General features: G+C 45.8%; 1 pseudogene; it reads left to right on the forward strand.

Moving 5' to 3' along the window:
- The first annotated feature begins 5,907 nt into the window (after positions 1–5,907).
- Positions 5,908–13,570, forward strand: part of LOC140200994 (zinc-binding protein A33-like) — a 16,907-nt pseudogene continuing 9,244 nt past the window's right edge.

The raw sequence follows: 13,570 nt of genomic DNA on the forward strand, positions 1-13,570 counted from the left end.
TGTTTCTGAATTAACTATGTCACTCTCCATCTTAATGAAGAATTCCACCATATTATGGTCACTCTTACCCAAGGGGCCTCTCACGACAAGATTGCTAATTAACCCTTCCTCATTGCTCAAAACCCAGTCCAGAATAGCCTGCTCTCTAGTTGGTTCCTCGACTTGTTGGTTCAAAAAACCATCCCACATACATTCCAAGAAATCCTCTTCCTCAGCACCTTTACCAATTTGGTTCACCCAATCTACATGTAGATTGAAGTCACCCATTATAACTGCTGTTCCTTTATTGCACACATTTCTAATTTCCTGTTTAATACCTTCTCCGACCTCACTACTACTGTTAGGTGGCCTGTAAACAACTCCCACCAGCGTCTTCTGCCCCTTAGTGTTACGCAGCTCAGAAAACGGTTTTGCCATTGGAGAAAAAAAATAACGAAAATTTCAAAAATGTATTGCATTGAACTGCTGCTGCTAAGTTAACGAATTTCACGTTACATGCTGGTGATAATAAACCTGATTCTGATTCTGAGATCTAGAAGTGTTGCGTGTTTAATATTTGAGTAATCTTGTTTGGTTAAGCATTCTTTGTACGCTTACATAATTCATAATGGGTTGTATGTGAAAATACGTGAATGGAATGCTTCATTACGCCACCCTGTCACATGGGCGCCTCACTAAAGTGAAACCAAGTACACGTATTATCCTGGCCTCCCACGTCTTCCTTTCAATCAGTTTCTATGCTTCAGAGATACAAAATATAACATCCATCATCTGCGGGGTTTAGATTGCCAAAAGAACACACCCTCTGAGGGTGGGGTAAATTGGTAAACTGGTTTATTGGCTGTCATGTCCAGTGAAAAGCTTGCTTTTACAATCCAGCCACACAGAGCACTCCACTGCGCGGTGCGTTGAGGACATACAATGACAGATTGTGGTGTAACACCAAAGTCAAAGTCTAAACTCAAGTGTACAGTCACATGGTCCATGAACCAATAAACACAGCCTCACTACATAGCTCTCAATTTGCAATTATTTGTTTTTTCAATGTATTCTTATTGTAATTTACAGTAATGTTTATGTCTTGCTGCCACAAAACAACAAACTTCACCAGATACAGTACGTCAGTGATAATAAGCCTGATTCTGATTCAGATTCCGTGTGGATGTCACTGAGTCCCCGTGATGATTTCGATGATTGACACAGAACACTTCTATAACACCATAAGAAACAGGAACAGAACTAAGCCATTTGACCCATCAATTTGGCTCTGCCATTCCGTCATGGCTGATATATTATCTCTCCCAATCCCATTTTCCTGCCTTTCCCCATAACCTTTGACACCCTGACTAATCAAGAACCTATCAACCTCCACTTTAAATGTACCCAGTGACTTGGCCTCACAGCCATCTGTGGCAATGAACTCCACAGATTCACCTCGCTCTAGCTAAAGAAATTCCTCCTCATCTCTGTTTTAAATGGACATCCCTCTATTCTGAGGCTGTGCCCTCTGCTCTTAAACTGCTCCTCTATAGGAAATATCCTCTCCACATCCACTCTATCTCGGCCTTTCAATATTCGATAGGTATAAATGAGATCCTCCCCTCCCTCATTCTTCTAAACTCCAGTGAGTATAGGCCCAGGGCCATCAAACGGTCCTCATACATCAACTGTTTTATTCCCGGAATCATAGTCATAGTCATACTTTATTGATCCCAAGGGATATTTGGTTTCATTACAGTTGCACCAACCAAGAACAGAGTATAAATATAGCCATATAAAACCATAATTAATTAAATAATAATATGTAAATGATGCCAGGAAGTAAGTCCAGGACTAGCCTATTGGCTCAGGGTGTCTGTCCCTCCAAGGGAGGAGTTGTAAAGTTTGATGGCCACAGGCAGGAATGACTTCCTATGACGCTCAGTGCTGCATCTCGGTGGAATGAGTCTCTGGCTGAATGTACTCCTGTGCCCAACCAGTACATTATGTAGTGGATGGGAGACATTGACCAAGATGGCATGCAACTAAGACAGCATCCTCTTTTCAGACACCACCGTGAGAGAGTCCAGTTCCATCCCCACAACATCACTGGCCTTACGAATGAGTTTGTTGATTCTGTTGGTGTCTGCTACCCTCAGCCTGCTGCCCCAGCACACAACAGCAAACATGATAGCACTGGCCACCACAGACTCATAGGACGTCATTGTCTGGACCCTCTCCAATACCAGCACATCTTTACTTAGATAAGGGGCCCAAAGCACCTCGCAATCCTCCAAGTGTGGTCTGACCAATGGTTTATAAGGTCACTTCATATCCTCCTAGCACCAAGGAATAAAGACGTATCCTACCCTCTACCACCACTCCCAGCAGTGTGTTCCACAAACCCTCCTTTCTCCGTGGAAAAACCTACCTGTGATATCCCCCCTATATTTCAATGACCTTAAAATTATGCGCCCTTGTATTAGCCATTTCTGCCCTGGGAAAAAGTCTCTGGCTGTCCACTCGATCTATACACCTTAACATCTTGTACACCTCTGTTAAGTCAGCTCTCAGCCTCCTTCACTCCAAAGAGAAAAGCCCTCGCTCCCTCAATCCTCTGGGAAGTTATTACCTGCTTCTTGCAATATCCAGTGGGATGTGTCGGGCTGAGAGCTCAGTCCAATTCCCTCATTTCACTAACATCGGGCAGGAAGTTGTAAACTCAGCCAGCTCCATCATGGGCACTAGCCTCCCATTATCAAGTCCATCTTCAAAAGGTGATGCTTCAAAAAGGCAGCATCCACCATCAAGGACCCAGGACCTGCCCTTTTCTCATTATTACCATCAGGGAGGAGGTACAAGAGCCTGAAGTCGCACACTCAACGTTTCAGGAACAGTTCCTTCCCCTCCACCATCAGCTTTCTGAACGGACCATGAACCCATGAACACAACTTCACTATTTTACTGTTTTTTCACTACTTATATATTTCTCTTTATAACCTATAGTTATTTTATTTCACAACGTACCCTCAGTGGCCACTTTATTAGGTACACTTGCGTACCTGCTCATTAACGCAAATATCTCATCAACAATGTTCTCCGTCATTCTTTTTACAGCTGCGTGAAGCAGCCATTTCTCTAAGCAGACCATCTTTACACAGCCTGAAAGTTGAGCGGCACGCTCAATGTTTTTTTTGTAATATGCACATTATGAATATTTAGAAAGAAAATTGAAAAAATCACATAATTTTGATTTTACTTACTAATTGAAGGGTGTAATGAAAGGTAGATACTTTATTGATCCTAAAGGAGATTACAATGTCACAGTAGCATTACAGGTACACAGATATACAGATATACAATATTAGAAGAAAAGTAAGAAGGAATAAAAAGCAAGTTACCTCAAACAGTCTAACAGGAGGGGGTCATCGCTTCCCCGGCTACAGGTTGACTCATGGTAGAGCCTAATGGCCGAAGGTAAGAATGACCTCGTATAGCGCTCTTTGGAGCAACGCAGTTGTCTTGGTCTATTACTAGAAGTGCTCCTCTGTTCAGCCAAGGTGACATGCAGAGGGTGAGAAACGTTGTCCAGAATTGCCAGGATTTTCCGTAGGGTCCTTTGTTTTACCACAGCCTCCAGTAGTGTCCAATTTGACTCCTATAACAGAGCCAGCCTTTCTAATCAGTTTTTTGAGCCTGTTGGCATCACCCATGTTGATGCCAGTGCCCCAGCACACCACCACATAGAAGATTGTACTGGCAACAGGAGACTGGTTGAATAACTGAAGGAGAGGCCTGCATACTCCAAAGGACCTCAGTCTCCTCAGGAAGTAGAGGCAACTCTGGCCCCTCTTGTACACAACCTCTGTGTTGGTGCTCCACTCAAGTCTGTCATCCAGACTTGGTTTGCACCTCGGGAGTCGTTACTCAAGTAATATCACTGAGTGCACAGTACCGGGTCTGCGATTGGATCCCTGCTCCAGCCCCATGACATATCTGTACTTTCAAAGTTCAAAGTAAATTTATTATCAAGGTACATAAATGCCACCTTATACAATCCTGAGATTCATCGATGAAAGACTGCGCTAACCTGGCCGAACAACCGGGGTGTAAAAGACAACACACTATGAAAATACCAGAAGAAAGTAATAAACAATAAATATCAAGAACATGAGATGAAGAGTCCATAGGTTGTGGGAACAGTTCAGTGATGAGCAAGTGAAGTTGAGAGAAGTTATCTTCTCTGGTGCAAAAGCTTGCTGGCTGAGGGGTAATAACTGTTCCTGAACCTGGTGGTGAGAGTCCTGAGGCTTCTGTACCTCCTTCCTGATGGCAGCAGTGAGAAGAGAGTATGATGTGGGTGGTGAAGGTCTCTGATGATGGATGCTGCTTTCCTCCAACAATGCTCTGTGTAGATGCCCTCAGTGTTGGGGAGGGCTTTACCTGTGATGGACTGGGCCATATCTACTACTTTTTGTGGGATTTTCTGCTCAAGGGCATTTGTGTTTCCATACCAGGCTGTGATGCAGCCAGTCAATATATTCTCCACTACACATCTATAGAACTCCGTCAAAGATTTAGATTTCGCACTGAATCTTCGCAAACTCCTAATGAAGTAGTGCTTTCTTCATAATTGTTCTCATGTGCTGGGCCCAAGACAGGTCTCTGAAATAATAATGCTGAGGAACTGAAAGCTGCTGACCCTCGCCACCCCCGATGAGGACTGGCTCGTGGACCTCTGGTTTCCTCCTCCTGAAGTCAATAGTCAGCTCTGTGGTCTTGCTGACATTGAGTGAGAGGTTGTTGTTGTGGCACCACTCAGCCAGATTTTCAATCGGCCTCCGATGTGCTGATTCATCATCACCTTTGACTTGGTCCACAGCTGTGGTGTCATCAGCAAACTTGAATATGGCGTGGGAGGTCTGCTTAGCCACACAGTCCTAGGTGTGAAGCGAGTGAGGCAGGGGGCTAAGCACACAGCTCTGTGATGCACCCGTGCTGATGGCCATCGTGGAGATGTTGTTGCCAATCTGAACTGACTGGGGTCTGCAAGTGAGGAAATCCACGATCCAATTGCCCAAGGAGATATTGATCCCAAGGTCTTGGAGTTTATTAATTAGTTTTGAGGGGATGATGGTATTCAACACTGAGCTGTAGTCGATAAAGAGCATCATGATGTGTGCATCTTTGCTGACCAGATGTTCCAGGGTTGAGTGAAGAGCCAGTGACATGGTATCAGGTAGGCAAATCGGATCAGATCCAAGTCACCTCTCAGGCAGGCATTGATGTTTCATCACCAACCTCTCCAAACACTTCATCACTATGGATCTAAATGCTACCAGACGATAGTCGTTGAGAAAGGTTACCACCCCAGGATAATTGAAGCAGGTGGGTACCTCAGACTGCCCAAGTGAACGGTTAAAGACCACAGTGAATACTCCAGCCAGTTGTTCAGCACAGGTATTTAGCATTAATTACCACGTACCAAGTACATATATGTCACCATATACAACCGTGAGATTATTTTTTCTGCGGGCATTCACAGTAAATACAAAGAAACGCAATATTATTGAAAAACCGCACCCAACAGGACAAACAGCCAACGTGCAAAAGACAACAAACGGAGTAAATACAACTCTAAATTTATTTTATATATAATTCTTTATTGTATAATAGTTGAAGATTGGACGTCAACACACCGCAGCAAACTCCAAATCCACTTGAATGCATTTGGCGACGAAGTTGAACTTTTGATCACTGAAGTTCAATCAAACTTTCTCAATAAACAGTTGTCCCGGCCTGTCAATCATCCCGCTACCTCCAGGGTCCCGCTTTCTATTGGCTGCTCTTTGAGATGATTTAGCCAAGTCTGGGGATCTCGCGCGGTGATTGGTGAAGGGGTGTGGAGGCGGGACGGCGAGGGGGAAGAAGGCGGAAGTGGCGTTTCGATCTCTTGGCCGGGACGATGGAGGCGGTGGCGGACGAGCTGACCTGCTGTATTTGTTGCGAGATATTCCAGGAGCCTGTGATGCTGGACTGCATGCACCATTTCTGCAGGAAATGCATCGTGCGCTGCTGGAAGGGGCCGCCGCCCGTCTCTTGTCCGCAGTGTCGCCGCCAGTTCAGCGGCAAAAGCTTCCGACCCAACTACCTGGTGGCTGGGGTAGTGGAGAGGGTGAGGGGGGCGAGTACACAGGACTACCGGCTCCGACTGCAGGTAGGGAGGGTGGTGATGAGGGAGGGAGGGTGTGAGGAGGGAGGTGAGTGAGGAGTGGTGGGGAAGAGGGTGGAGGGAGGTGAGTGAGGAGTGGTGGGTGAGAGGGGGAGAGAGCGGTGGTGGGGGAGAGGGAGGAGGGGAAGAAGGCATGACGTGTGGAGCGGGGGGTAGGGAAGGGTGGGGTGTGGGAGGGTTGGGGCGTGAGTGGAGTGAGCTAGGGGAGGAGTGGAGGAGGTGAGGAGTGAGACTGACGAAGGAGAGGGGTGCATGGTGAGAGGGGGGAGGTGGAGTGAGGGAGGAGTGGGAGGAAGAGGTGGTGAGTGGGAGAGGAGGGACAGGGGGGAGAGGAGGGGTCAGGAACAGAGGATGGGAGTGGGGGGGGAGGGGACGAGGACGAGGAGTGAGAGGTAGTGACAAGTAGATGATGGGTGTAACATGAATGTAAGGAAGGACAAGCCAATGACTGGGTACAAATACAGGCAGAGCAAAGAGTTAAATTGTACCACAGAGGCAAAGTTCAAAAGGGTGAAGAATGCAGGACTGTACGTAGCTTTCAAAATAAGGTGAACAAGCTCGTGGTGCAGTTAGAGATTGGTCAGTCTGACGTTGTGGGCATCACTGAGTCGTGGCTGAAAGAAGGCCATGAGAGTTTAACATCAAAGGATATACTTTGTACTGAAAGGACAGGCAGGAAGGCATAGGTGGTGGTGTGGCTCTGTTGGTAAGAGATGGGATTAACATCTTTAGAAAGAGGTGACAGGGTCAGAGAATGTTGAATCTTTGTACGTAGAGTTAAGAAACTGCAAGGGTAAAAAAATCCATTATGAGAATCATCTATAGGCCCCCAAGATTTGAGATTGCAAAGAGATCTGGAAAAGGCATGTAATAAAGGTAATGACACAATTGTAATGGGAGACTTCAATATGAAAGGGGATTGGGAAGATCGCGTTGGTGTCTGATCACAAGAGAGGGAATTTGTTGAATGACTATGAGATGGCTTTTTAGAGCAGCTTGTGCTTGAGCCTACTCAGGGAAAGGCTGTCTTAGACTGGGTGTTGTGTAATAACCCAGATCTTATTACATCAGCTTAACATAAAGAAACCCTTAGGAAGCAGTGATCATAATATGATTGAATTCACACTGCAGTTTGAGAGGGAGAAGCATAAGTCACATGTATCAGTATCACAATGGAATAGAGGGAATTACAGAGTAATGAGAGAGGAGCTTGCCCAGATGGATTGGAGGAGGATACTGACAGGGATGACAACAGAGCAGAGATGGCTGAAGTTTCTGGGATAGTTCACAAGGTACAGGATAGATACTGTACGTCCCACAGAAGAAACTGTTTTCAAATGGCAACCATGGCTGACAAGGGAAGTTAGGGACTGCATAAAAGCCAAGGAAAGGTCATATAAGTTAGCAAAAGTGAGTGGGAGTTTGGATGATTGGGAAGCTTTTAAAATCCAACAAAAGGCATCTAAAAAAGCTATAAGAAGGGGGAAAATGAAATGTGAGGGCAGACTAGCCAATGATATAAAGCAGGATACTAAAAGTTTTTTCAGTTATATAAAGAGTTAAAGGGAGGTGAGAGTTGAAATTGGACTACTGGAAAATGATGCTGGAGAGGTAGTAATGGGGGATAAAGAAAAGGCAGATGAACTTAACAGGTACTTTGCATCTGTCTTCACTGTGGAAGACACTAGCAGTGTGCCAGAGGTCAGTGAGTGTCAGGGAGCAGGAGTGAGTGCCATTGATATTACAGAGGAAAAAGTGCTGGGCAACTGAAAGGTCTTAAACTGGGTAAGTCAACTGGACCAGATGGACTACATCCCAGAGTCCCGAGAGAGGTTGCTAAAGAGATAACGATGCATTGGTCATGATCTTTCAAGAATCACTTGATTCTGGCATAGTCCTCGGGGACTGGAAGATTGCGAATGCCACTGCACAGCACAGAAGGGAGGAAGGCAAAAGAAAGGAAATTATAGGCCAGTTAACCTAACCTCAGTGTTGGGAAAGTGTTGAAATCTATTATTAAGGAAGAGGTTTCGGGTTACTTGGAGACTAATGATAAAATAAGTCAAAGTCAGCATGATTTCTGTGAGGGGAAATCCTGCCTGACAAATCTGTTCCAGTTCTTCAAGGAACTAACAGGCAGGGTGGACAAAGAGGCAGTGGGTGTCATTTACTTGGATCTGCAGAAGACATTTGATAAGGTGCCTCACATGAGGTTGGTTAACAAAATCGTATGGCATTACAGGAAAGATACTGGTGTGGATAGGGGCATGGCTGACAGGCAGGAGGCAGTGAGTGGGAATAAAAGGGGTCTTTTCTAGCCGGTAACTTGTGTCCCTCTGAGGTGATTATTGGGACTGCTGCTTTTCACATTGTTTGTCAGTGATTTAGATAATAGAATTAATGGCTTTGTGGCAAAGTTTGCGGATAATACAAAGATAGGTGGAGGGGTAGGTAGTGCTGAGGAAGCAATGTGGTTGCAGCAGGATTTAGACAAATTGGAAGAATCGGCAAAAAAGTGGCAATTGAATACAGTGTTAGGAAACGTATGATAATGCATTTTGGTAAGAGGAACAACAGTTTGGACTATTATCTAAATGGGGGAGAAGGTTCAAACATCAGAGGTACAGAGGGACTTGGGAGTCCTCATGCAAGACACCCAGAAGGTTAATTTACAGGTTGAGTCTGTGGTAAAGAAGGCAAATGCAATGTTGGCATTTATTTCAAGGGGAATAAAATATAAAAACAAGGAGATAATGCTGAGCCACAAACAAGAGAAAATCTGCAGATGCTGGAAGCCCAAGCAACACACACAAACTGCTGGAGCAGCTCAGCAGGCCAGGCAGCATCTATGGGAAAAACAATCCGAAATCCTTTGAAACCCTGAACTTTTATAAGACACCAGTCAGGCCACACTTGGAGTATTGTCAACAGTTTTGGGCCCCATATCTCAGAAAGGATGTGTTGTCATTGGAGAGATTCCAGAGGAGGTTCATGAGGATGATTCTGGGAATGGAGGGGTTTGGCAGCTTTGGGACAGTACTCACTGGATTTTAGAAGAATGCGGGGGGGGGAGGGATATTATCATCGAAACCTACCGAATGTTGAAGGAACTAGATAGGGAGGGTGCAGAGAGGATTTTTCATATGGTGGGAGGGCTATCCCGAATGAAGGGCCACAGCCTCAAAATTGAGGGGCGACCCTTTAGAACAGGAGTAAGGAAGAATTTTTTCGCCAGAGAGTAGTAAATCTGTGAAATTCTCTGCCACAGACTGCAGTGGAGGCCAAGTCCGTGGGTATATTTAAAGCGGATGTTGATATATTCCTGATTGGTCAGGGCATCAAGGGATATGGTGAGAGGGTAGGTGGTATGGGGTTGAGTGGGATCCGGGATCAGTCATGATGGAACGGTGGAGCAGACTCGATGGGCTGAATGGCCTAATGTCTTATGGTCTTGTGTGTATAGGTGTGTGTATAGTGAGAGAGAGTGAGGGGGGTGGGAAGAGTCAGAGAATATACAGGGAGGATTTCTAACTCTTGTGGAATGACATCTTTCCTGACAAAGGGGATCAGTGTGCTTGGCAGGATGTTCTTGGCAGAATATGAGGGGACCTCATTGAAACCAACCAAATGTTGAAAGGACTGGATAGGGTGGACGTGGAGAGGATGTTCCCTTTGGTGGGAGTATCTAGAACTAGAGGGCACAACCTCAAAATTGAGGGGTGACCTTTCAGAACAGAGGTAAGGAGGAATTTTTTTTAGTGAATCTGTAGGATGCTCTGCCACAGACTGTGGTGGAGGCCAGGTCCATGCATCAAAGGATATGGTGAGAAGGCAGGTGTACCTGGGGTCAGTCGAGATGGAATGGCAGAGCAGACTTGATGGGCTGAATGGCTCCTATGTCTTATGGTCTGTCCATCCTGTTGTGTATGGTCTTTCATTGTGTTTCTTGTAGTTACTGTGAAAGCCCACAAGAAAATGAATCTCAGGATTGTATGTGGTGGAGTAAATGTTCTTTAATAAGTTTACTTTGAAATCTGATCTTTGGGGTGTGGCTATTTGCACATTCAGCACCGGGTGTCCACAGTGGCCGTGGCTCTTTCACTGGTGTTGTAAACCACTTTTTGTGAAAAGTTCAGGATAAATGTTTCAAATTATTTCTTGAAAGGACATTGAGTGGAAGTTTGTGGTTTTATTTGTCCTGCATTTGAACATCTGCAATATTTTCCCTGGTCCTGGGGTCAATACTCCTCCCAAGTCAGCCCGACTTTGCCGGGGTCTCTCTCAGTGTGGCTGTGGGTTGTGGTTCTGTACACTCATTGCCTCTGGGTATGTTTTTGTGATTGGCCATTGGGATAAAGATTAGCTTGGTTTGTCACATGTACATCGAAGCATACGGTGAGATGCATTGTTTGTGTCAACGGCCAACACAGTCCGAGGATGTGCTGGGGGCAGCCCGCTCGTCTCACCACGTTTAGAGTGCCAACAAAGCACGTCCACAACTCACCAACCCTAACCTGTTTATCTTTTCAAACTGGAGCACTGAGAGGAAACGCACACACTCACAGGGAGAGCGTACAAAGTTACAGACAACAGCAGGAATAGAGCCAGTGCTGTGACAGTGTTATGCTGATAATCTCAATATTCTCATTACCGCTTGATAATCTTAACCAAGGACCAACACCTCCATGGTAGAGAGGCTGGTGAGATCCTGAGAGTGACGCTGTTTGGAGTTTAGCTCCTGGCGGGTGGCACTGTCCTGGACGCTGGGACACTAGCGCCCAGGACGCAGCTGGCAGATTGTACAATCCTCCGCAGCCTTTTCCAGTCCTGCGCAGTGGCCCCTCCGTACCAGACGATGAGACAACCAGTTAGAATGCTCTCCACAGTACCTCAGTAGAAATTTGTGAGAATCTTTGGTGACATACCAATTTTCCTCAAATTGTAATGAAATGTAATTCTCAGACTTGTAATGAAATGTAGTGTAGCTGCTGTCATGCTTTCTTTGGGATGGCTTCAGTGTGTCAGGCCTAGGACAGATCTTCAGAGGTGTGGACAGGCAGGAACCTGAAACTGCAGATCCCTCAATGAGGACTGGTGTTTCCCTTGACTTCCCCCTTCCTGAAGTCAATTTCTTGGTCTTGCTGATGTGATGAAAGTAATGGAAGATTAAATTCAGTCAGTTGATGTATATGCTGGGTTTCTTGAGATTGGCTGTTTACAATCTTGATGTTATTCATGTTCTTGTGTGTAATGCCCTGGTTAAGCTAATACAGTTGGGTATTTCAGTTAACGGCTTTCTGTTGAAGCAGTCTGTTCTGCTGGTGGTTGGGTTACCCTTAAAGATGAGGGGCTGCGATGTTCAGCTTAGGAATGTCGGTCAGCCAGTCAGGATGGTGGAATTGGGAGAAGATTCTCGAGGGGTGGGGGGGGGGGAGAGAGGTTTTGTGATGGACGCTGAAGGGGTCGAGGGCCTTTTCGCCAGGAAATGGAGAGAGAAGGTTGTGAGAACCGGAGGTGGATTCGATCCGAGTGGAATGCAGGATTCAATGGAGTCCAAGATGGAAAACTCTATCGGTGGTTGGTGAATAGGAGTTGCCTCTGTGAGTACAAGGACACCTCCAGCTTTTGGAAGATCTGAGCTCCAACTTGTACACATTTGACTGTTTTAATTTTAATGGGCCCCTTTTCCTTTTTTCCCCTTGTTCTTTAACAATTTGTTTAAGTTAATATTTATAAATACACCTTTCTATAATTGCGTGCAGTGTACAATCCATTATTCCTGGGCAGCATTTACACGGTATTCACTCAGATTAGGGTGCAGGTAATTGAAGCATCTCGGCTCTCCCAGTCTGGTGGGACCCAAGTCGTATCGACCCCAGACACACAGAGTTTGAGAAGGGTGCTTTTCTCACCGCTGAGTCCATTGGCTTGTTAGTGAGGGGCTAACCAGCCGTGTTTCTGGAGATGCCTGGTGAAAAGGGGTTTCACGTGAAACTAGTCCTACCATTTCTTTGAGTTTAGATTGCCAGCCTGCTGCTGTCTGGCCAAGCTGTGGTTCAGATTCTGACCTCCCCACTGTCGTGAGAGAGTTCAAGTAAAATTTTACTTGAGCACAGGATGTTACAACCCTGATCTGCTATCATTTCTTAGTTCTCCCTGTTGTTGTGTTGGCTGGATCATGTTCAGAAAGCCCCATGATGTCCCGAGGCACAGCTCTTGTCGCCTCCTTACCATCGAGAAAATCTTCAAAAGGGGATGGGTGCCTCGAGAGGGCAGCATCCATTATGTATGACCCCATCACCCAGGATGTGCCCTCTTCTCATTGTTACCGTCAAGGAGATGGTACAGGAGCCTGAAGGCACACACTCAATATTTCAAGGACAGCTTCCTTCCAGTCTCATCAGATTTCTGAATGGACAGTGAACCCATGAACACCACCTCACGGTTTTAAGTATATGTTCCTGTTTTTGCACTATTTTAATACACATGTATGTAGTTTAATTGATTTTTCTATTTTCTATATTATCATGTATTGCTTTGTACAGCTGCTCTTTTTGCATTACGTGCTTACTCCCTATACACTTCTGTTCCCCATCAAAAAGGCCTTAAAACTCTTTCTTTTTCCTCAACAAAAGACCCAACCAGTTCCCCTCCACCACCACCCCCCTCTGGCAGAACTAGTCCTCACCCCAACACTTTCTCCTTTGGCTTCTCCTCCCACTCTCTCCAGACTTGAGGGGTAGCCATGGGGACCCGTAGCAGCCCTGGCTTTGCCCGTTTTGTCATTGACTGCGTAGAACAGTCTACGTTCCAAGTCTTCACTGGTAAGGCTCCCCAATTCTTCCTGCATTGATTTGCTGAGCTGGTTGGCTTCATCAACTTTGCCCCCACCTTCCACCCTGCCCTTCGGTTCACTTGGTGACACCGTGCTCCCCTTTGTCAATCTCTGCCTCCATCTCTGGAGACAAACTGTCTCCTCACATCTTTTGTGAGCCTACCAATTCCCACAGTTATCTTGATTATACCCAACCACACCTTGCCTCGTAAAAATGTTCAGCAGTACGTAAAATATACTATCAGTTAGAAAACCAAAACTATTTTTAAAAAAAAATAGTGCGAAGACAGCAAAATAGTGGACCGTTCAGAAAGAAGCTGTCCCTGTATCACTGAGTGTGTGTCTTCAGGCTTCCGTACCTCCTCCCTGGGGTAGTAATGGGAAGAGGGCATGTTCTGGATGCCGAGGGTCCTTACTGGTGGATGCTGGGGAACTCACAGTGTGTGGCCATCGTTTCCTAACGGTGGAACACCAACCCAGGGTCGGCTCCCTTGCTTCCGGCCAGTTAAAACGTCGGGTGAGAT

Source organism: Mobula birostris, chromosome 7, assembly GCF_030028105.1.
Source record: "Mobula birostris isolate sMobBir1 chromosome 7, sMobBir1.hap1, whole genome shotgun sequence".
Lineage (NCBI taxonomy): Eukaryota > Metazoa > Chordata > Chondrichthyes > Myliobatiformes > Myliobatidae > Mobula > Mobula birostris.